Below are 22,207 nucleotides of genomic sequence, written 5' to 3'. Positions count from 1 at the left end.
ATACAAATGATAATGACCACAGAGTTTGCTCCCACTATGCTAATTCCTTAAAAAAGTAAATGGACTCTTACTTTTGCCTTGACTTTTATGACTTCAAGCTGTCCAGTCTTACTGGCATTGCTCTTTTGTGCACTTATTGCTTACGGGAATCAGATAGGCCCTACTGCCCATGTGTATCTTTGAACAGTAAACCTGAATTTAAAAAATTAAACAGTAATAAGCATTGCTCAATCCAGCCACATCAGCACAGTCTCCTGTGCCCCGCGAAGATGTTAATCAGTTCCAAATATCTGGTAACTCTTCTACCTACTCAGTAGGGCTAAGGGGGACTAAGGCCCTGACCCAGTTCACTTTTGTGCACCCTCAGTTCAGTGCGAGTTGATGGCGTATTTCACCTCGCAAGAGCAGGTATTAAGAGCCCATCCTGCAAACCCTCACTCACAGCAATAATCGTAGCTGAGGAAGGGTTGGGGGATCAGGGGCTAACTTTGTGCCTGTTCTTTCTCTTTAGATAAAATGAGCGGAGTTTGCTGTGCCCTGTTTAGACCGTCAGGATTCATAACGGAGAACACACATCTTCACATTTCAGTGCCTTCACTTGCAGTTCTTCACCAATAATTATTTCACTGTATTATCTACAAGTTTCTCACAAACCAGATGAACCCTTCCAAATTTTGCCTATATCTAGACAGCCCAGTTCAAGATTCCTTAATCATGGACGTACCATTGTACCAACAGAACATTCCATGCACCTGCACATTTTGAGGTGTTTGTACACACTGGCCCACTGAAGTCAATGGGAGTTTTGCCACTGACTTCAAAAGGACCAGAATTTCACCACCAATACTGAGCTTATTTCATGTTATTTTAAAAGCATTTATGCCGAATAACCTCGATGGACTGAACCACCTATTTGCATCATAGGCTCCTCCAAATGCAGACAAAACTACAATCAAAGCCAAATATGTGAAAGTTCCATGTTGACAGGCACAATGAGGTCACTCACTATGTGATAAAATGTAAAGCAGAACCAGCTCACAGAAACACAAAATAAAGGAACGAGTCTCTGTAGTGAAACTTCTCCAGCACATCAAAGATCTACAACCTATCCTTAAAGATGATCCCTCACTCTCACAGATCTTGGGAGACAGGCCAGTCCTCACTTATAGACAGCCTCCCAACCTGAAGCAAATACTCACCAGCAACCGTACACCATACAACATAAACACTAACCCAGGAACTTATCCTTGCAACAAAGCCTGATGCCAGCTCTGTCCACATATCTATTCAAGTGACACCATCATAAGACCTAATCACATCAGCCACACCATCAGGGGCTCGTTCACCTGCACATCTACCAATGTGATATATGCCATCATGTGCCAGCAATGCCTCTCTGCAATGTACATTGGCCAAACCGGACAGACTCTACGCAAAAGAATAAATGGACACAAATCTGATATCAGGAATCATAACATTCAAAAACCAGTGGGAGAAAACTTCAACCTCTCTAACCACTCAGTGACAGACTTGAAGGTGGCAATTTTGCAACAAAAAAAAAAACTTCAAAAACAGACTCCAAAGAGAGAGTGCTGAACTCGAATTAATATGCAAATTAGATACAATTAACTCAGGCTTAAACAGAGACGGGGAATGGTTGGGTTATTACTCTAATTGAATCTATTTCCCTATGTTAAGTTCTCCTCACACCTTCTATGGATCATCTTAATTATCACTTCAAAGGTTTTTTTTTCCTCCTGCTGATGATAGCTCATCTCAATTGATTGGACTCTTCCAGCTGGTATGCGTACTTCCACCTTTTCATGTTCTCTGTATGTATAAATATCTCCTGTCTGTGTGTTCCATTCTATGCATCCGAAGAAGTGAGCTCACGAAAGCTCATGCTGAAATAAATTTGTTAGTCTCTAAGGTGCCACAAGTACTCCTGTTCTTTTTGCGGATACAGACTAACATGGCTGCTACTCTGAAACCTGTAGTGAAAAGCTAACTCTGTGGGGTATAATTCACCCCTGTGCAAAGAGCTTGCACAAAGCCAATACACCACTTAGGGCTGAGATTACCAAAAAAGAGTTTAAGGAATTTAAGCACTCAACTCCCACTGAAACTCAGTGAGATTTGTCCACCTATCCCCTTTAAGTTCCCATGAAAGTTGCTCAAAATACGGCACATAAGCACAGTCATGCTGGCTCTCTGCAGTGGGGCAATTCTCGCCTTACAGGCTCAGTCTTGCAAACCCTTATCCAAGTGGTCCTTGTTACCTCCATGGGAGGATGCACATGTGTATGGATTTGCAGAATCAGACCCTACCCTTATAGAACTTCTTAGAATGCAACCGAGAGAGACAGACAAAGAGAAACTTCCAACCAAGGAGTTACCACGGCTTTTACTGTCTACACCAGGGAAGGCTTCCTTTTGACTTGCCTGGTAGATCTGCTGCCTACAGACCAGAAGGTTCCCATAATGCACAGTAGGAGAACAAAGTAAGTCCAGCCACAGATTGGGCTAGTCTGCTTATTGATTATGTCCATGTTAGTGTCTGAGCACCAAATAGTAGATAAAGTGGCAGGAGTATATTACTAACATTTGTGAAAGTAAAGGATTTGCTTTCCCTAGGCAAGTCAGTTTAAAAAACAAACAAGAACTGTCTAGAAACAGCTGATGCCTTTCAAGCCCAGGGATAGGAAAAATGTTTTTATTAATAGTACAGCTTGTTGGGGGGGGAAAAACATTTTAAAGAGTCTGAGCTGGCTGCTATACAAAATTAGACTATTAACTGGGACAGACACAAACCAAAACTTAGGATCCAAATTCCCCTTGGGCTATGGATGTTCAAGATCTGGATCTAATTTTGTGGTTTCTGCCCATCTTCATGATTAAATACAAGAATGTTGCCAGTTCTTTCATCAAGTTCTTTTCATTCCTTCCTATACATCCCACTCAGAAAATTTACTTTCAAGTGTCCATATGTAGTTGCATCAATAGTATTGTGGATACAATAGGCTCAGGAGCTAATCACTGGAAACATACATCTCTTCCATGCCCCTTAGGTGAACACTCCTCTGCCCATCCCTTCCTTCCCTGTCCTCCCACCCAGACACAGTATGGAAATTTCCATCTGTTGCTTCAAGATTCAAGTGTGTTCCAGATGTTGAAGACAATGGACCCAAATGCTCATAAAGCAACACTTCATACTGCTGTATTGGAAACACTATTTTGCCCCAGTGATCTGTGTGCTGTTTTTCTTACAAGACCCAGCGACACTGCCTTAAGTTCGCCATTTCTGTGTGTCCCTCTCTCCCAAGACCCACCAAGACATACCTGAGTCTTGGTGGTGCCCATCTCGTGGATGAGCAGGTGCCTTCTCCCCCGTTAGTTACCCCTGAAGCCAAAGCAAGAGTGGAACTCATACTGCACCAGTGTGATCTATTTCATGATGCAGAGATGCAAGGACTCATCCCCTTCTCCAGCTCCTTCCCTAGGGTGACCAGATGTCCCGATTTTAGGGTCCTTTTCTTATACAGGCTCCTATTACCCCCCACCCCATCCCGATTTTTCACATTTGCTGTCTGGTCACCGGGGGGCTACACAGGAGGCTGGAAAATACTCCCATTGCCCTTCACCTGCCTAATGGGGCTGGGGGGGGGGAATCGCAGACCCCATGATCGGGACCGAGAACTTCAGCCGACCCCCCAGGAAAGGCAGTCTCGGAGCGGTGCCGCTTCCCGTCTCAGGGCAAGTTCCCAGCCTTGGAGTTCTCCCCTCCCCAGGCCGGGTCCCTCCGCCCGCGCCCCTTCGCCCAGCCCCAGCGGCGCAGGGAGGGGAGCCCGCAGGAGGGGGAAAGGCGGCGGCGGCGGCGGCGGCGTCGTTCCCCCCATCTTCCTTCAGCCTCAGTATCTCCCCGGCAGCCCCCTATTGCCCCTGGGCTGCCCTCGCCTCCCCCAGCTCGGCAGCACGGGGAACCTACCTTCAGCCCCTGCCACCGCTGCTGTCCCGCGGGGCCCCTCCCGAGGCGGCCACTCCCTGCTGGGAGCCGAGGGCTAAGCGCGGCAGGAGAGAGGCGGCTTCCGAAGGGAGGATCCACCGCCCCTCCGCTCACTTTTCCCCTTCCCCGTCAAGCGCTCCGCTTCCCCGTTGCTGCTAGCGCAGCGCAGCGCAGCGCCTGCACCCCGGCTCGCTCTCAGCTGCGGCGGCCCCACCTCTCTCCCAGGACCAAGTCCCGCTTGCCAGAAACAACGAATAGCACACGCCTGCAGCAGCAAACCCGGCTCTTTAACCCATCACCACCTTTCGGGCTGGAGCCGGGCAAACAGCCGCCTGCCCAGCCCCCAGGCCAGTAATCTCGCTCCACCCTCTGCTCCCTCCGGCTCAGCCCAGGAGCCGAGGGAAGGCGAGTTAATTGGCAATTAGCTGCCTTTGTTAGTTGCAGGTGGCAACGGCAAATGTTGTCCCCTCCTCTAACGCTTACTGCCTCCTTCCTAGGGGGAAAGGCCTACAGCAGGGGTAGCAAATAGGCAGATCATGGGCCAAATCCAGACCGCCAGATGCTTTTGAAGGGACCCCACAATCTCTGTATTTACTTATCATTATTATTGGGTCTTTTATTATTTTGTCTGGAGCCTAGACCTTCACTATACCTTGGTCATGCAATTAGGACTGTGACAAAAAATAATTGACTACCCCTGTTCTACAGCCCAAAATGGCTTCACTCTTGCTCATCGGGAGAGGCGACTCTCCTCGCCTATCTCTTTTGGTTTTCACTTCCTCCCTATTAGCTCTTTGGAAAATCACAACAACACACCCCAAGCTTTAGCCAGACCCTATAGCTGCTGGGCAGCCTGGGCCAAATTCATCATTGGAATAACTCCATTGAAGTGACTAGAGCAGCAGGGACTGTGTTGTCAGTGTTGTGAACACCTTCACATATTAATCAGTCAGCTTGTTTGCCTGGCATAAACTGCCGCTGGAATGAATACTCCTGACATCTTCCCTCCCCAGTCATGGAAAGAAGTTAGCTGGGGGATATTAATAGAGCCTGGATAACTTCCTAAAGTGCCTCTGTGGTCTCTGAAAAATTCAGCACTATAATGCCAAGAAGTGAATTCCTATGTGAGAGCACATGAACAGGGGAACAGGTCTGTCCAGCTTTAAGGACTTGATCCCGGAAACCCCAAGGGCTTGTCAACACTTAAAAGCTTTGTCACTTGAACTTAACTGCTCGACTAGACTGGTATGGTTGAGGTATCAAAAATAAATGTAGCTACACCAACATAAAAGTGCTTATACCAATATAGCTTATTCCTGTCCAGTAATCTAAATAAATTACAAGGGTTGGTCTACGCTTGGAATTTAGGTCAACATAGCTAAGGTACTCGCGGGGGTGAAAAACTCATGTTTACATCCCTCTAAAAGCATCTACACTAGGGGTTTTACCAGTATAACTATGTCAGCAAAAATTCATACTCCTGTCATATTCATAAGGGTAGACCACATCTGAGGTAAACACTAAGCACCTGATAACAACAACATAGTAATATAATTTGATGGCACTGGACTGAAACAGGAAGACAAAGAAATGTTATACACTTCACAAAAAAGTGTGTGAAGGTTTAATCACAAGAATTGTGTGCTCTCATTTATTCCAAGTTATCAGAACAAATTCTATTTGTCAGGTAGATTTAACCCTAAATCCTGAGATCATGAGGATTCCTTGAATAACAAAGGGGATCAGATTTGCCTTCTTAATGTTACCACTTCATAAACTAAATACTTGCAGAACTGGGACTGGAACCCTGAATATCCCTTTGGTCTTTTTAATCTCTGCCACACACTGTGCTCTGAGAAATCTAGAGTACCCAATACTGGTCCCACTGCAATCAATGGTTTAAAAAATGGGCACAGAATTGGGCACAAAACTCTCATCAATTCACCTCCCAAAACAATTAACACAACCTATTATTAACAACATTGCTTGATCACAGTTTTTCTTCAACTATGGCCTGTTCTATAGCTTTTGACAGTAAGGAAAGTTTGAAGGGATAGTAACACAGGTTTCATTGAGCCTGGGGGAGGCAAAAGACAATATCAAATCAGGGTAATTGTTTTAAAATGACCAATAGCTCAAACTAACATTTGATGAATTTTCTTCAAACTTTGCAGGTTCTGTTTTGTTTTGTCATCAGATTAAATCTAGTAATTTTCAGGCCAAACTGATTTTCCAAGCCAAAATTACAGAGGGCAAAAATAGGGCTTTAGGATGAAAATTATTTTCAATTGTCACTCTAGAGAATCTTCTATTTGTCTGGCTGTCTTGGATTTTATATAATCTCTATCACCTTAGTATCTGAGTGCCACCCAAAAATTATGAGGAGTGCACATAAGATGTTTTGCTGTTCCCTCCAGTCAGCAGAACCCAGATTTTGGTTTTATTTTATTTTTTGCAATGCTATTGTGGGAAGGCTGGATTTGCATTTTGTTTTGAAATTGCTGAGATTCACACTCATCCTGATATTCTCCAGTACTGATTTCCAGAGTCATAAGAGAGTTATTGATAAAGTTTAGATCCAAAGTCATGCAAATTATGAAAAAATCTCTCAACCTCAAAAAATCTCAAATCAACCTCCTATTACAGAGACTGTACCAATTAATTTAGAGCACACACATACACCCCAAAAAAAGAGGGTGTGCAGTTTATTAGAAAACATAATTAAAGATTCCCACTAGAGAGTTTGGAATGTTTTAAACAAAGGTTTTTTAGAACACCTTTTCAGCTGATATTTTCTATACAAGAGCTATATGGCTTATACAAAGTGGTTAGATTTTTACAATGGGAAAGTGGGGTTTTCTCCCACTTTTCCTTAATTCAAAAATGTCTGGAGAAATTTTCCTGAAATTTTAAACACACATGAACACAAAACCCTAGGGAAACACCTTATATTATCAGCCCAAGAGATTTTGTTTCATTCTGTTACATAAAAGTGGATCCATATAAGCAAAGGTGATCAAAAAGGCTAAAGTCTGAAGCTTGCATGGACACAGTCCTCACTGAGAACTAGTGGGCCAAACTGGAGCTACTCTAGATTTAATACAGTATAATGGAGAACAGAATAGGGCCCTAAAACATGTGATTGGGCTGATGAAAAAAAATTCAATTAGTGAAAACTGGTGGAATGATCCTGATAACTAGGATGCCAATACAAATCAGTGCAAGCTAAGAGATACAAAGGGGAAGAGAAGGTGGAAGACTAGAGATACAGCTTTAAAGTATTTACAATGTCAGAGCACTGCATAAGGAGCTGTATTCATAGAGCAAATAATAGTAAAAGCTTATTTTTTGTCACTAAACTAAAATGTAGTGAACAGGGGTGTTTTCTGGGAAATTGCCATTTTTACAGTCACTTTTTCTGATATATCTGTTTTATAGCTCACCCAAGGTGCATGTATCTGGGCTGATGAATGCACACTAAGTATATTTAGCCACCTCCACCACCATAAAGAAATTGGCCCTTTAGCACTATGCAAATAATCCTCCAACGAATGACCCAGAAAAAGGGCAGAACCACTTCTGTGTTTAAAAATTCCCCATGTGCCAATTCCACATTCCCAGTCAGTTAGTGCAAGAGACCATTTGTAAACACTCCTAGCCCATTCCTCCTTTTCTTATAACTCCCTACTCTGCTCCTTCCTGTCAGCTGGTATGGAAGTTTTGATTTGAACTGGCTTGTGGGTTCAGGACCAGCAGCAGCTCAGAGACACAAGATGACCCTAGCAAGAAGCCTAGGGCAGGGCTGGATTTAGGGGCAAGTGACCCAGGCAACCACCTGGGGTGCCAGGCTTTAGGGGCAATGGGCTTGGAGTGCTCTTTTTGTTAGCGACAAAAGGGAAAATAGAATTTTTGAAGTAACATGTTTCAGGTATTCCATGGGTGGATTCATTTTTCCACTAGCCTCCTAGAATATGTTGGACCTTTGTGGAATCTCATGGAACCTTCCAGACTTTCTGAGAACTACATTTTCCTGGAACTTCCTAGAATGTTGTCAGCCATGTCTTCATGGGTATATAAGGGACAGGGGGTTGCCAGTCAGTCAGTGAGATATAAGAATGAACTGAAGTGGAGTGAGAGCCCACCTGCGATATTGTGAACCTTGTTTTATTGTGTAATTGTGAAAATGTACTTGTGTTTTAAGACTTGAAGAGTCATAAGTAGCGACTAATAAAGGACATATTTAATGAGATGCCAGAGATATCTATCAAACCTCTATCTATGCAAGAATATAACAGAAATACTGTTCCTTCTTTTGCCATGCTTAACATGTAATATTTGTTGACATATTGATGTGGCTCGGCAAAGCGAAGTACTAAGCCGTAATAATGGACTGCACTCCCACCATTAGTCACAGTGAAAAGATGTCATTTACAGTAAGATTTTTTGACTATGAGGATGGCTATATCCAAGTAAAGGAATACTTTATCTGTTTCCAGTCTGTGGATGACTCTACTGGAAAAGGCCTAAACAGAACTGTTTATGAACATTCTGAATGAGAATAAAATAAAGTGTTAGGACTGCTGCAGCCAAGGCTATGACAACCGTCTGAACATGAAGGGAAGAAACAGTGGTATTCAGGCAAGGACTCTTGCACTGAATCCGAGAGCTTTCTTTGTGCCTTGTGGCCGCCATTCCCTCAACATGGTTGCGTCAGATGCAGCAGCAGCATCTTTAGATTCAGTCTCTCTCTTTAGAGTATTGCAAAGGATATACGTCCTTTTTCAGCATCAACTATCAGGCGGCAGATCCTTACAGACAATGTTATAAATCTGACTGTGAAGCTGCTAAGTGTCACTCACTGGAGAGCTGTATTGATAGGGTAAGGGCAGTGAGGTACCAAGTGACTGAGGTTTACGATGCCCTGATGGAACTGGCACAACCAAGTAAAGTTGAGGCCGGAATCTGACACCAGGCTCAATGCCTGGCAAACCAGATCCCCGACTTCAAATTTCTAGTCTCAGTTGTGGTTTGGCATGATATCCTGTTCTAAGTAAACATGATAAGCAAGGCAATATAAACTCATCTGATGGACATCACGACTGCTACTACTTTGATGAGAAGCTGCCTTGATTTCATTGTGGCTTACAGAGACAATGGATTTGAAGATGCCATCACTGCTGTCAAAGAAATGGCAGATAACTTAGGAGTTGAGCCTGTCTTCAAGGAAACTCATATTCATTGGAAGACGAGACAGTTTGGTTATGAGGACAGAGATGAGGTGATGGGAAGCTCAGAAGAAAAATTAAAGAGGGAGGTTTTTTGCTCATTCGTTGACACTGCTCCATTGTCCACTGAAGAAAGGTTCGGACAAATGAAGCATCATGAAAAGAGCTGGGAGTTTTTGCATGACCTTAGTAAGTTGCCAGTGGACAGGAAAATACTCTTGAACAATTATACAGACCTTCACTGGACATGACACATGGGGAATGTTTGAACATCAATGATAATGACCTTTATGTCAAATTGGACAACATCCATTACATTTTGCTACATGGGAAGCACTCTCCACTCCAAGTTCTCCAATTCATTTACGATGAAGAGCTGAAGGCCACTTTTCCTAGCTGTGGATAGCTTTGAGGATTCTGCTCTTGGTGCTGGTCAGTCACAAGTGGTGAGTGCAGCTTTTCATTTCAAAGCTCAGGCTCATTAGAACATATCTTCAGTTGACAATGGAGGACAAGAGACCAACATCGCTTGCTATTTTATTGCTTGAAAATGCCATTGGCCAGTCTTTGGATCTCTCTGATGCTGTGCTTCAGTTCACGAGGGCAAAGGCAAGAAAAGTGACCTTTTGAACTACAGGACTAGGGTTAACATTCTAAGGCTGTCACCTACCATAACACTATTTAATACTGGTCCGCCCAATGTTGGTGCACAGTTCAATTTCTTGATGTTAGCACATTTCAGTTAGTCTTAAAATTAAAAATTTTCTATAAGCTTAGAGGAAACTATTTTTTTATTTGCTTATATATGGCATGAATAAATACAGATTTACAGATCCTAGCGAGCAAATTTATCATCTTATCTGAGAGGGATGCAAATCATGCCAAAAAAAAGTTGTGAAATGGGCTACACATGCAATAAAAAAATAAGATGTGACGTTACTGACATAATCTGTAATGTATAGCTCATTGTTGCAACCACCGTTATATATTTGCAACAAATATTGTATGAAGGTTGTCGAGTAAGGTGTCTATGGAAAGGTTATGATTTGCTGGTTATGATGATGCTACCTGTATGCATCCAATGAAGTGGGTATTCACCCACGAAAGCTCATGCTCCAATACATCTGTTAGTCTATAAGGTGCCACAGGACTCTTTGCTGCTTCTACCTGTATGTGTGTACCATTTTTATAGTTAAAGTTATGAATATTGGCTATGTACTTGTATCTCAATGTGTTTTGATTCTAAGAAGCCTTAGTAAAGCATTTGGTCAGCTTCTTGAGAAAGGAATACGCAAGTTAAGTGCCCAATCAAGAAACACTTAACTGACAATGGATTTTGGGAGACGCCAATCCACAATGGCATCAACCTGTAAACGGAGTCATGCCTGGATATGTAACTTGACCACGTGACTCCAGACAGTAAGAACAAAGAGATGTCCTCCCATGGGCAAGACTATAAAAGGCTGATGTCTCATTTCCATCATCTTCAATCCTGCTTCTTACCTCTGGAGGGACTTTGCTACAACCGGAAGCTCTAAACAAAGGACTGAATGATCTATCCCAGCTGTGGATGTACTCCAGAGACTTGATTTGAGCCTGCAGTTTATTCCATCACCGCTACAAGCCTGAACCAAGAACTTTGCTATTACTGTATGTAATTGATGCCATTTAACCAATTCTAGCTCTCATCTATACCTTTTTCCTTTTATGAATAAACCTTTAGATTCTAAAGGATTGGCAACAGCGTGATTTGTGGGTAAGATCTGATTTGTATATTGACCTGGGTCTGGGGCTTGGTCCTTTGGGATCAAGAGAACCCTTCTTCTTTTACTGGGGTATTGGTTTTCATAACCATTTGTCCCCATAACGAGTGGCACTGGTGGTGATACTGGGAAATTGGAGTGTCTAAGGGAATTGCTTGTGTGACTTGTGGTTAGCCAGTGGGGTAAAACCAAAGTCCTCTCTGGCTGGCTGGTTTGGTTTGCTTTAGAGGTGGAAAAACCCCAGCCTTGGGTTGTAACTGCCCTGCTTTAAGCAATTTGTCCTGAATTGGCACTCTCAGTTGGGTCCCTCCAGAACCACCATTGTTACATAAGGTATTCAAAAGTTTAAAAATGGGGGAGGAGGGACGCCAAAGCCGCTCCTCGCCTGGGGCACCATTTGGCCTAGGGAGCGGCCCTGGCCTAGAGTTCCCTCAACCAACTACATCCAGGTGAATATTCAGATTGCCCTAACTACATTAGGATTTTATAACATGATTGCTATTTCATTGCAAAAACACACCTGATTTTCCTAGTGTAACCATGGCCTTGGTATAGCTTCTCTCTCCTTCACGTGTTCCGACCTTTGAACTGCTGGGAGCCATTTGGGCACAGGGTCACAGAGTTTAAGGTCAGAAGGGACCAACAGATCATCTAGTTTGACCTCCTGTATATCACAGGCCGCCAAACACCAGCCAGTCCCTTTCCACACCAAGCTCAAACCACCAGAATTAGACCAAAGTACTATAGCCCTCAAGAGATGAAGCTATTGCGTGCCACAGGCAGAGAACAGGAGGTTCAAGGTGCACCAGTGCTGTCCACTGCCACCAACTCACTGCTGCTCTTTGTGTCTCAGCTGATGGGATCGAGGTAGCTTGTCACCACATGCATTCAGCTGGCAGGTGGCAGCAGATTCAAAGGTGGCTCAGAGCTGCTCTCCCCCCATACACACCTGCCTTTCAGCCTCAGGGAGTGAGTCCAACAGCATTTTTTAAATACACCTCTACCCCGATATAACACAACCCGATATAACACGAATTCTGATATAATGCAGTAAAGCAGCACTCCGGGGGGACAGGGCTGCTCAGCATGTTCAGTATAATGCGGTTTCACCTATAATGCGGTAAGATTTTTTGGCTCCTGAGGACAGCGTTATATCGGGGTAGAGGTGTAATACATCTTTCCATCTCAGGAGTTGGGGCATGAACTCTTCCCCACCCCACTTCCAGTATGAGCTGGATGTGAGAATGAGACTCTTAAAGTACAAAATCTGAGTATTATGTTGCCAGGAAGATTGTATTCCTGTTCAGACACAATTTAATTGAAATTGGAGAGGATTCATGGCGCAACATTTTCCTGATCTAATTTCTGAGGGGAGTGGGGGGCAGGGATTATCCACAGAATGGTTTTGCTGGCAGCCAGAAACGAGGATCATCAGCCACTATCCAGACGGGGGGTGGGGGGGAGGGTTAATGAAGAAGTTGGCAGCTATGAATAAAACCTCTTAAAAACATTAACCCAACGTTCTGGGTATTGATTAATATTCAGCACGTAGGGGAGTGCTGTGATAGATTTTGCCCGTCAGTGGCAACAAGGAGTAAAAATAATTTGTTTACCAAGTAGAGTCTCTTTAATCAAAAATGAAATGAGATAGAGGGGGAATCACACAAGGTGACAACCTGGCTATCTACCCAGAATGCTAGAAAATTATGAACCCCAAAAGGAGAAATATTATTGCACAGGAAGTGCTTTCATGTGGTCAGAACAAAGTCTCCAGTTCATCTATTCAGTGCAGAAATGTGGTATAGGGATGGTCAAAGGTGGCTTTACTTCGACTTTACATCTCCCTTATGTATCGGCAGAGGATAGGAGCAATCCCCAGTGTAAAATAGAGCAGCCCCAAAGGCTACTCAAATTTATATCCTGATGCAAAGTACATTGCGCTGGATTGGAGGTTGCTATTTTGATATTAGGAAGTCTCATAGCATGCAATGTTGACTAGGCCTCAGCAGCAAACAGTTTTCCTGTTGCATAAAAGTTTTTGAGATTTCAATATTTTCATCCCATTTCGGGATGGTGGCAAAAGTCACCATCTTGAAAACTTCTGTGACTTGATAATCCAGAAAAAAATCAGAGTAGATCAATCACGTTTAGTTTTGATCATTTCAAAATGTTTCATTTTGATTTTGAATTTTAAAAACCAATTATAGTATAAATAAGTAAAAATTTCAAAGCAAAGTCATTTTAAATAAAAAAAATGAAACTTTTCATTTTGAAAGTGTCAAAATGGGACATTTCAACAAACCTGAAACATCTTTTTTCCAAAATTTTCTTTTGAGTTAGGAGACTCATCAAAATCAACCTTCCTAGAGGGTTTCAGTTTCAACAAATGGATATTTGCTCATGAAAAAAGTATTTTATAACAAAGTTCCTGACCAGTTTTAAAAATGACCCTGGCAATCACTGTGTGGAAGGACAAATTTTGTACCAAATAGTCAGGCCCCAAGCCAGGAATTGCTGACTAAAGTTTATAGTGCAAATAGAAGTTGTAAATACCTGAAAAATCAGATCCCTAAACATGGTTTTAGGAGCCTAACTTTAGGCACCCAGGTTCAAAAATTTTGGCTCCAGCTTTTACCAACAGGTTACCACACTGTGGTATATTGCAATGATTCTCTACCTCAGACCTGACAATGCAAAATGAAGACAAATGTGATTAAAAACCATGTATTTTGCTCATGACACACCACACTTATCTGCCCTCGGTCAGATAGGAAGTCTGTGGTGGAGGTAGGAATTGAAGCCAAGTTGCCTAAGTCCCTCGGCTAATGACCTAAACACTGGCCCATCCGTCCTCTCAGGTTTGATCTCTACTCCAATGACAGGTTGTCCACTGGTTCCAATACCCCCCGGCCCCTTAAATCTGACCAGGTTTTAAGGTGCTCCCAGTGACTGTGATTTTCATCGTGTGGCTTCATTGCTACCACTGCTTCGTTCAGTCCTTTCTTCATAAACAGATGTTGAGTTAATAATATACTTGAACAATGTAACCCGCCAGCTACCAGAGGAAAATAATCTGTCCCACACACAGTCTTTGGAAAGCAAATATCATTAAACTGGAAAGACATTTTTGAGACTAGTGTGAAACAAAGGTAACTTAGGGGTTTTTGTTATGTTACACATAGGCAAATCAAGAAAATCCATTTTCAAAAACTGTCCGGATCTTTATTGATTTCCTGCCGTCATTTCAAGGTGCACTGCTAATGTACCTTTCAGAGAGCATCCCATGGTTTATTCTTAGCCCCAGAGTTTTAGGGAGCTCAGAGATTTTTCAGTTCAAATGAACAAGAAACATTTTAATATCTATGAATGCAAAGTGAAAATAATTTGTACCATTTTGAAAATATTATTTGACTAGTTGGATAAACTACAGAATTGTACAAGATAACTTAGTTGCCAAGATTAATTTGAGAAGCATTCAGCCACGGAACAGATACCACACAGATATACCCTATGTCAGATAGCTCACAAATATCCTGAATCACACATCACAAAAATATTTCACATCTTTATGTATCCCAGAGAGCTTGAGAGTTGTATAGGGTAACTATGGACATACAGTTCAAGAGCTGTTCAACTCTTTAATATAGTTTTGTTTAGCACAATGATCCAGATCCAGCATAGCACCTAAGTACGTACTTAACTGAGTATGTGGTTAGTTCAGCTGACTTCTGTGGAGCTACTCACATTCTTAAAATTAAGCATATGCTTACATGCTTTGCTGGATAGATGCCAAAGTGCTTTATAAACTAAAAATACAGGAATCGCCATTGAAATGCATGCACCTCTTGGGGGGAGCACAACAGCTCTTTAAAAGTAAACAGCAACTCTATACAAAGAAAGGAGGGGAAGAAGAATGAGGTATTGTGTTGAAATGGTAGAGGGAATGTAAATTACACTGGGCCCCTCCCCTTCAACAGTTTATACAGGACCTCATTAGGGACAGGTGAGTTAAGACAGAAACAGGAGCTGCAGCCTACCAAGAATCAAATGTAGGAAAAGAACTGTTAGGCAGAAGAAAGACTTTCCTGGGGGCCTTGAATTCTGAAGCTGGGTGGCGGGAAATTATAAGACTTTTGAGACGTGAAAGCATTTTGCCATCCCAAAATGTGTCCTCTTTGGCTCTCTCCCTCTCCAGAGCCTTTCAACCGCTTTGCTTCCCTGATGCACGTTTACTTCCCAGTGCCTGAAGTGGCTCTCCTGACAAAAGTGCTCTTCCAAGCAAGATGGATTTTCTCCAGCTTTCTTCTATTTTCTTTTTGTACTGTCACCCCTTTCTACGATCTCCCTGTCTTGTCATCACATTTCTCTAATCACCCGTCTTCTCCTCCTGTTGTGTCTCGGTCTTTTCTTCCCTCTCCAATTTCTCAAACAGTAGTGCCTCAGTCAGAGGAGGAGGTGGTGGCCAGGCAGAGTTGGAGCAGCAGCTGGAAGAGCACTCCAAACCTTGCAAATAAGACTCATGGCAGATCTGTGTTCCAGCTACAATACACAGAGAGAAAGGGAGAGAGAGAGAGAGAGACACACACACACACAGACAGACAGAGAGTTGTTCCTTCGTGCATTTCCAGCAATGTCCTTATTGTGGAGCTTTTCTTGCCTTCAGCACTGTATGGATATTCTGGTTCCTCATTTACCAACTCTTCTGCAGCTGGTTCACTGTTCCCCTGCTAAGTCTTAAGGGTCTTCCATTTATCCTGTGTGCCTTGTGCTGGATGTGTCTTTTTACCCCAACAAATAGAATGGATAGTATTGTCACAGTTCAAAGCAACTGCACATATTTTCCCTCCGTAGGCCCTTGAGAGCTCCTATTCTTTGCTCCCAGCACCTGAACCTTCACCGTTGTTGGGTGGCGAGCTGTCTCTCCGTTCCGCTTGACCATTTAGGGGTTGTTTTTCAGGCTGCACAGTTCCCTGGCTCTGCTGTGACAGAGGCTGGAGGACCCATAGAAAAAAAAATAGTGGGTGCTCAGCACCCGCCGGCAGTCTCACAGATCAGCTCCTCCCCCTCCCCACAACCCTCCCACCTGCCAGTGGGCCCTGCCAATCAGCTCCTGCCCTTCCCTCCCAGTGCCTCCAGCCCGCCACAATCTGCTTTTCAGTAGTGTGCAGGAGGCACTGGTGGGTATAGGGGGCAAGAAGAGGCAGGGGGAGGGGTGGAACAGAGCAGGAAGGGGCAGGGTGTGGGTGGGGCTTAGGGCCAGGGGTGGAGCGGGGGCCGAGCACCCCTTGGAGAACTGGAGAAGTTGGCACCTCTGTGCTGTGACATCCCCAGCAAGCCTGACTGCCTAAACAGAGCAGCATCCACTCTTTGCTTTCTCTCCAAAGGATATGATCAGTATAATTGCCCACAGTTATAAGTTACCACACAGCCCTTATTAGGCAAGCACATTTATTCTTCAGGTGAAAACATTAAAAGAACCTACACATGTGCTAATAAGCTTACCAGAGATCACCCCTCAATGCCAACAAGGGCTCTGAGCAGTCCTTCAAACCCCACCATGGAGTTTTTCTGTGGTTACAAGTTCACAACAGCCTTAGCTCAGAATTAGCACCCCCATGACTAGGTCAGTCTTTCGTTTATACAGCCTGGGCCTTTGATCTTGAGGCTCTGGAAACAGATAATGAGCAGACAATGCCCCCCCACCCCACCAAGGATAGGTTTTTGCATAACCAGAGATGGAGCATTTGCATTCACCTCCCCCTAGAGATTCCCCAGGGAAACCACTTGATACCGTTTGTCCTGAAAGTCAACGCTTGTCTGGCACATTGTTCTCCTGTAGTCCTTGGAAGTTTACAGCATTTTCCAGGGATTGCATCCCATCTCCTCCCAAGAGAGATTGCATACAATCCTGACCCACAATAATACATAACCTGTGCATTTAATACAATGGATACTGCAGGAAATTGCCATATCTGTCACAAATATACCCTTAAAATGTTCTCCATCGGTGGTTTCAGCAGCCTCTGGGTTGATAAGGAACAAATGGCTGGTATGCACAACAGACCAACCTGTTTCTCTGAAATTGTACATTCAGCAAAAAGATTGTATCACAATCCACAATTCATTAGTGATAGAATGAACAGCTGGCTTGGATGCTTGGTACAACACATGAGGGAGACTGAGAAATCCCATCCTGAGCTCTAGCAACAGACCCTTACTCCTCAGCACTACATTAATATTACATTACAACAGTGCCTAGATGCCCCAAAACTATGATTGTGCAGCTCCCAGCACAATGAGGGCTCTAAACATGTAGGAAGAGGCAGTTCCTGCCCTGAGGAGTTTACAGTCTGAACAGACAAAAGAGTCGGAAAAAGGAAATTGTTGCCCCTTTCGACCTGAGTGGTATGCCAAAAAGTTGAGGTGCCCAGGGTTGCTCCAGTTTGGAGGAGGTATTTCTTTGATGCAATCCTGTTTATTTACAAAGAATGTATAACGCCTTATTTCCCTAACTACTGAAGGAATCAAACAACAAGAAACAATCTCCTCACTCACAGTTCCAAGCCCCTTTTCCAATCAACACTTGGCCCTGAGGAAAGCTAAGAAGGAGAGAGTGCTTTTGGGCTATGTTCCCACTGCTTATTCGGACTTTGTCTAGTACTTCTCTGCTGCGCACACACTGTCTTTGTGTGTGTGTCTCTCTCTCTCTCTGGCATTTCCCCTGCTTCTCTTGTAAGCACCCAAACCTTCACAAAACAACAGCCAGTGAAACCTCTCTGCCTACATTTGCCTCATTTTTCGGTGATAACGTGCCTGTGTTTGTGTAGTACTCCTGTTGTTATAGTGACCTGTTACAAAAGGAGCTTAATGCCTTTTTTACATTTATGTTCAATGATAGACACATGCTAGTTTCAGAGAGGTTTCCCATCTGACAAATGGGGAACCCAGCCACAGCTATTAAGTGACGGGCTGAAGATCACACAGGAAATGTGTAGCAAAATCAGGATTCGAATCCAGAGCTGCTAAGTCTCAGTCCAGTGGCGAAATTGCAAGACCATCCATTTTGTTCTCACTGCAATTTGTGGAAGCACACACAAAACCAATTGCATTGCAGCCAGCTCACCTGACCTTTTCAAGGTATGAACTTTTTTCCACATTAGTGCAAAAATTTCCCAATAATTCGGAAATAATGATCTATGCCAGAAAGGGGATGGAGGTGGGAAGAATTGTAGCCTACATAGTATAAAAACCTGAGTAGATTAGAATGGGGATTGCAATTTTACAGGCACAGGAGGTGCCCAGAACTGATTGTAGAAGTCATAGAAATTAGAAAAGGAAAGACCTATGAAATTAGATTAGTTCATCCCAATACAGGACTATTCAGAAGGACTAAAACTAAGTATTATTATTTTAAACTGAGCATTTATTTAATGCTTTACATATTCACAACTTTGTTAACATAAGCTAATTAATCCTCACAACAACCCTCAGATGTAGGTAGATAAAATGTTGGCAGTACTTTCAGTGGGGAAATTGAAGTAGCCAGTTGAAGTTATTTTCCCAAGCCCACACAGCAACTGTGATAGACCTGGGAAAAGAATTCAAGACTTTTTGACTCCCAACCCTTTGTGCCTTCTTCTAACCACACTGCCACCAAATATCTTTTCCCTCCTAATTTACAAGCACTGAAATGATTGAGTTGTGCATTATTTCAAGTGGCGATGGACCCAAATCTAAATCCTGGATCCAAACTCCAGATCTGGGAACTGATCCAATCTTAATGCCAACACAAAATCTGATCATCTTCAAGATGGTTCCAAAGATCATGGATCTGAACACCAGATATGGCACTGTACTTCTTATCTCCAGTAGGAACCAAACATCCTGAATACAGTCACAGTTCAGCTCTAGAGCTGCATTTCAGATTTTGATCAATCTCTAACTGCAAGTGACATACCTGAGCAACACAGTGTGAAAGGAATAGCTGATATGAGCATAAAGACCCACTATAAAATGTAATGTTTCCAGAGGATTTCATATTGAAAGTAACTTCTCTATCACAGTGAAGATCCCAAAAGATAAGATAGTTGATTTATAGCCCAGTTCCAAAATAGATTACTGTAAAATCCCTGTTTACAAGAAAGAATTGATAGTGATGAAGCTGAAAAGATCTGAACTAATTTACTGGTTTTGCTACTAGGGGTTTTTGCACTAGTTATTTTTTATATTGAACATTCCATAAATTGAAGACCCAGTGTTATCACAAAATCTTTTACCTAGATAAGACCATGCCAACTTCCTCAAATGTGGTCTCATATTTTACAGGGGGCATAGGAATGCAGTCTCTGGAGTCTGTAGAACACTGAATATTTTTTAAATTGCTGACTTTCCCCCAAAAAATGATGCTAGCTAAGAATGACATAATTCTAACCTAATTGGACCAAGTTGCGTGGCTCCATGGTAGGCATCACACCTGATTTGTCCAAAGGCATGGTGGAGTTAGTGTAGTCCACAGGCCATAAGAATCAAGGGTAAAGCCAAGAAACCTTACCTTTTGGATCAACAAACCCGCTAAGGGGAGACTGATATGCCATAACTCTTCAAGATGAGCCATCTTGGAGGGAGGAAGTCAAGACATCAACTAACTGGCTATGCCAGCCTTTACTCAGACTTGCTGCATGCAGAGAAGATCTGCTACCATAGGCACTGACTCCATGGGTGCTCCGGGGCTGGAGCACCCACAGAGAAAAATTAGTGGGTGCTCTGCACCCACTGGCAGCCAAGCTCCTCCTCCCCCCCGAGCATGCCACATCCCTGCTCCTGCATCTACCTCCCAACATTTCCCACCCGGCCACCGCCATACAGCTGTTTGGTGGTGTTAGCACACTCCGGTAGGGAGTGGGAATGTGGCGTGCTCAGGGGAGGAGATGGAGAAGAGGCAGGGCAGGGGTGGAATAGGGGCAGGCAGGGAGTGGAGTTGGGGCACGGACTTGGGGGAAGGGGTTGGAATGGGGGCGGGGCAGGGGCAGGGCCTCATGGAAGGGGTGAGTGGGGGCAGGGCCAGGGGAGGGGTTGAGCACCCAGGGGAAAGAGGGGAAGTCAGCGCTTATGTCTGCTACCAAAAACGTTGTGCCAGCAGAGCATCCTCAGCTGGTTCCTTGACTGTTGTTCCTGTTTCTGCTGCAGTAAAGCCCAGAAGACAGTGAGAACTGAAGAATGTGCTAACCCCCTGGTACCTTAAGTAACTTCTTTTTTCTATTTGTCTCTCTCGTTGGAGCTGTCCCTGCCTTTTTAGAGTTTTTATTTTTAGGTGGTAAAAGTGTGGCTGTGTGCATGAGCTCCCATAAAGTCCATACAGGGAAGGCATCAGAAAGAGAGCTCCTCAGATTTAAACAGCTTTAAGAATTGTTTCATAAAATTACTCATTCAATTATGCTCTGTGCTTATGTTTAAAAGTCCTCACAAGAGGACAAGAGTTGTCAAACTTCTGCTTATCAAGAGTGTTCTCCTACAGTCTGTATACTATATCTCTGTTAGGAGTGAAAGAAAAGTGTTAGTGACCACCCAAGAATTCTAAGAAGGAAGCGTTATTAGGCTTTGCAGAATTCAATTTTTTAAAAATAATTTTGATGGCTAATATCAATATTGGGAGTGGGTTAGATGATTATGACAATAGCTGTTGGGATTCTAAAAGTTAAAGCTTTATAACCATTAAAAACACCAATTGTCAACATCATTGTTAAAATATACAAAGCAAGTCTTCTTACGTCAAACTTTCATAAGTTCTTAAACAGCATTTTTTAATTTGCTTTAAAAAAAATTCTATTAACATTCATGGAAATATTTCTTGTCAGTCTGTATGTGTACAATGAAACAGACATTTACTGCATTTTCCACTGCTACAGAGGAATTAAAGAGACACTCTCCTATTCCCCCAGCAGCACACGTGACTTCAGCCTCCCCTCTGGGGCTTTTAGCACAAGATTCCTTCTTGCTGCTAACAAACCCTGGGACAGAGTCTGCCACATCGAAGAAATCATTCCACAGTTGAAACGGTGCAAAATTGTGTGCCGCTGCTGCTACAGTTACTTCAGCCTGCAAATCACCAGTTTCCATGTGCACCTTCGCTAAAGATACAAGAACTTTGTAATATCCCACGAACTCTAATTGTGCCATTTTCCCTGGTAATAAATCCTTCTTCTGGATCAGGTCTCTCCTGACCACAGAAATTTCTGCAGTGTGTCCCTTAAACCCTGGAGCACTTTGCCATTAAGTTTAACAGCATGCATATGCTCACTGCTTGGTTATATAGAAACAACCTTTACAAATCCTGTGTGGTAAGAGGCAGTAGCCTGAGATACCCCTGTGCTCTGAGAAACAGAAGCTTCATGTATTCCCTGCTGCCTGTTCCCACTCAGCCAAGTACATTTATTCCTCAGGTGCTCAGTGGATTTAGAATGATAGCACCTTCTGGGCTCCTCTGCTTGTACAGGAGATTTGGAACAAGTAATAGGGGAATGGGGAGGTGAACGCTCAGCCTCCTTTTTCCCCAGGGGTAAAATGGTGATTCTGCTTTCCCCCGACCCTGTACCCCTCTGCCAGTGGTTTATGTTTAATTGCAGCTTGTGACTGCTCGTAACAGTCTACAAACCCAGCTAAATCACCCACTGCATTCACCTTTTTGTCCCACAAATACTGTTTTACATCATCATTGCACAAATTCAGGAATTGTCCCTGAGTAACCAAATCACACATTTCTTCAAACTTGTAATGCCTTTCCCCCTCACCCACTTGTCGAACAAATCTTTCGTTTCATTTACACAAGCCACATTACTCAATCCAGATCCCCTCTTAAGACTCCTGAATTTAACCCAATAGGTGTAATCTGAAACTGTTTCAAAACCAGTTCCTTAAATTTACCATAGTTGAAAGTATCAACAATAGGCATCTTATTAAATATGTCCAGAACTCTCCCCGTCAATTTTGCAACTAAAGTAGTTATTTTTTGATCTTCAGGAATCACATGGCGAGTACACAGTCTCTCAAAGGTAATTAAATATTTGGCAATATCACTGGATTCATCATACTGCGAGCATAATCACTCCCATTTATGAATTTTTGGGAAAGTGGAGCCAGGCTGCTGAAGGGTTTTGTCTCTTCCACTCCAACAGCCAGTTCATGCTTCTGGGTCTCAGTTTGGACCTGTATTTCTCTGT

General features: G+C 43.3%; 1 protein-coding gene across 8 annotated transcripts in view; it reads right to left on the bottom strand.

The window, feature by feature from the left end:
* A4GALT (alpha 1,4-galactosyltransferase (P blood group)) overlaps positions 1-22,207 on the bottom strand; it is a 90,810-nt gene that overhangs the window by 55,946 nt on the left and 12,657 nt on the right. For 4 of the 8 annotated variants that reach the window (XR_005584757.1, XM_039489000.1, XM_039488991.1 and 1 more), the window contains exon 1: positions 3,986-4,359. The exons of 1 other annotated variant lie outside the window; for it this stretch is intronic. The gene's annotated coding sequence lies outside the window, so the exon portion shown is untranslated. Of the gene's footprint in view, positions 1-71; positions 126-3,339; positions 3,373-3,985; positions 4,435-22,207 lie in introns of those variants that run through there. 3 more of the 8 variants (XM_039489039.1, XM_039489043.1, XM_039489020.1) reach the window with 3 other exon arrangements.

The sequence above is a fragment of the Mauremys reevesii genome, linkage group 1, assembly GCF_016161935.1.
Source record: "Mauremys reevesii isolate NIE-2019 linkage group 1, ASM1616193v1, whole genome shotgun sequence".
Taxonomy (NCBI): domain Eukaryota; kingdom Metazoa; phylum Chordata; order Testudines; family Geoemydidae; genus Mauremys; species Mauremys reevesii.
The sequence above is the reverse complement of the archived record's forward strand: the minus strand, read 5'-3'. Positions and strand labels throughout refer to the sequence as shown.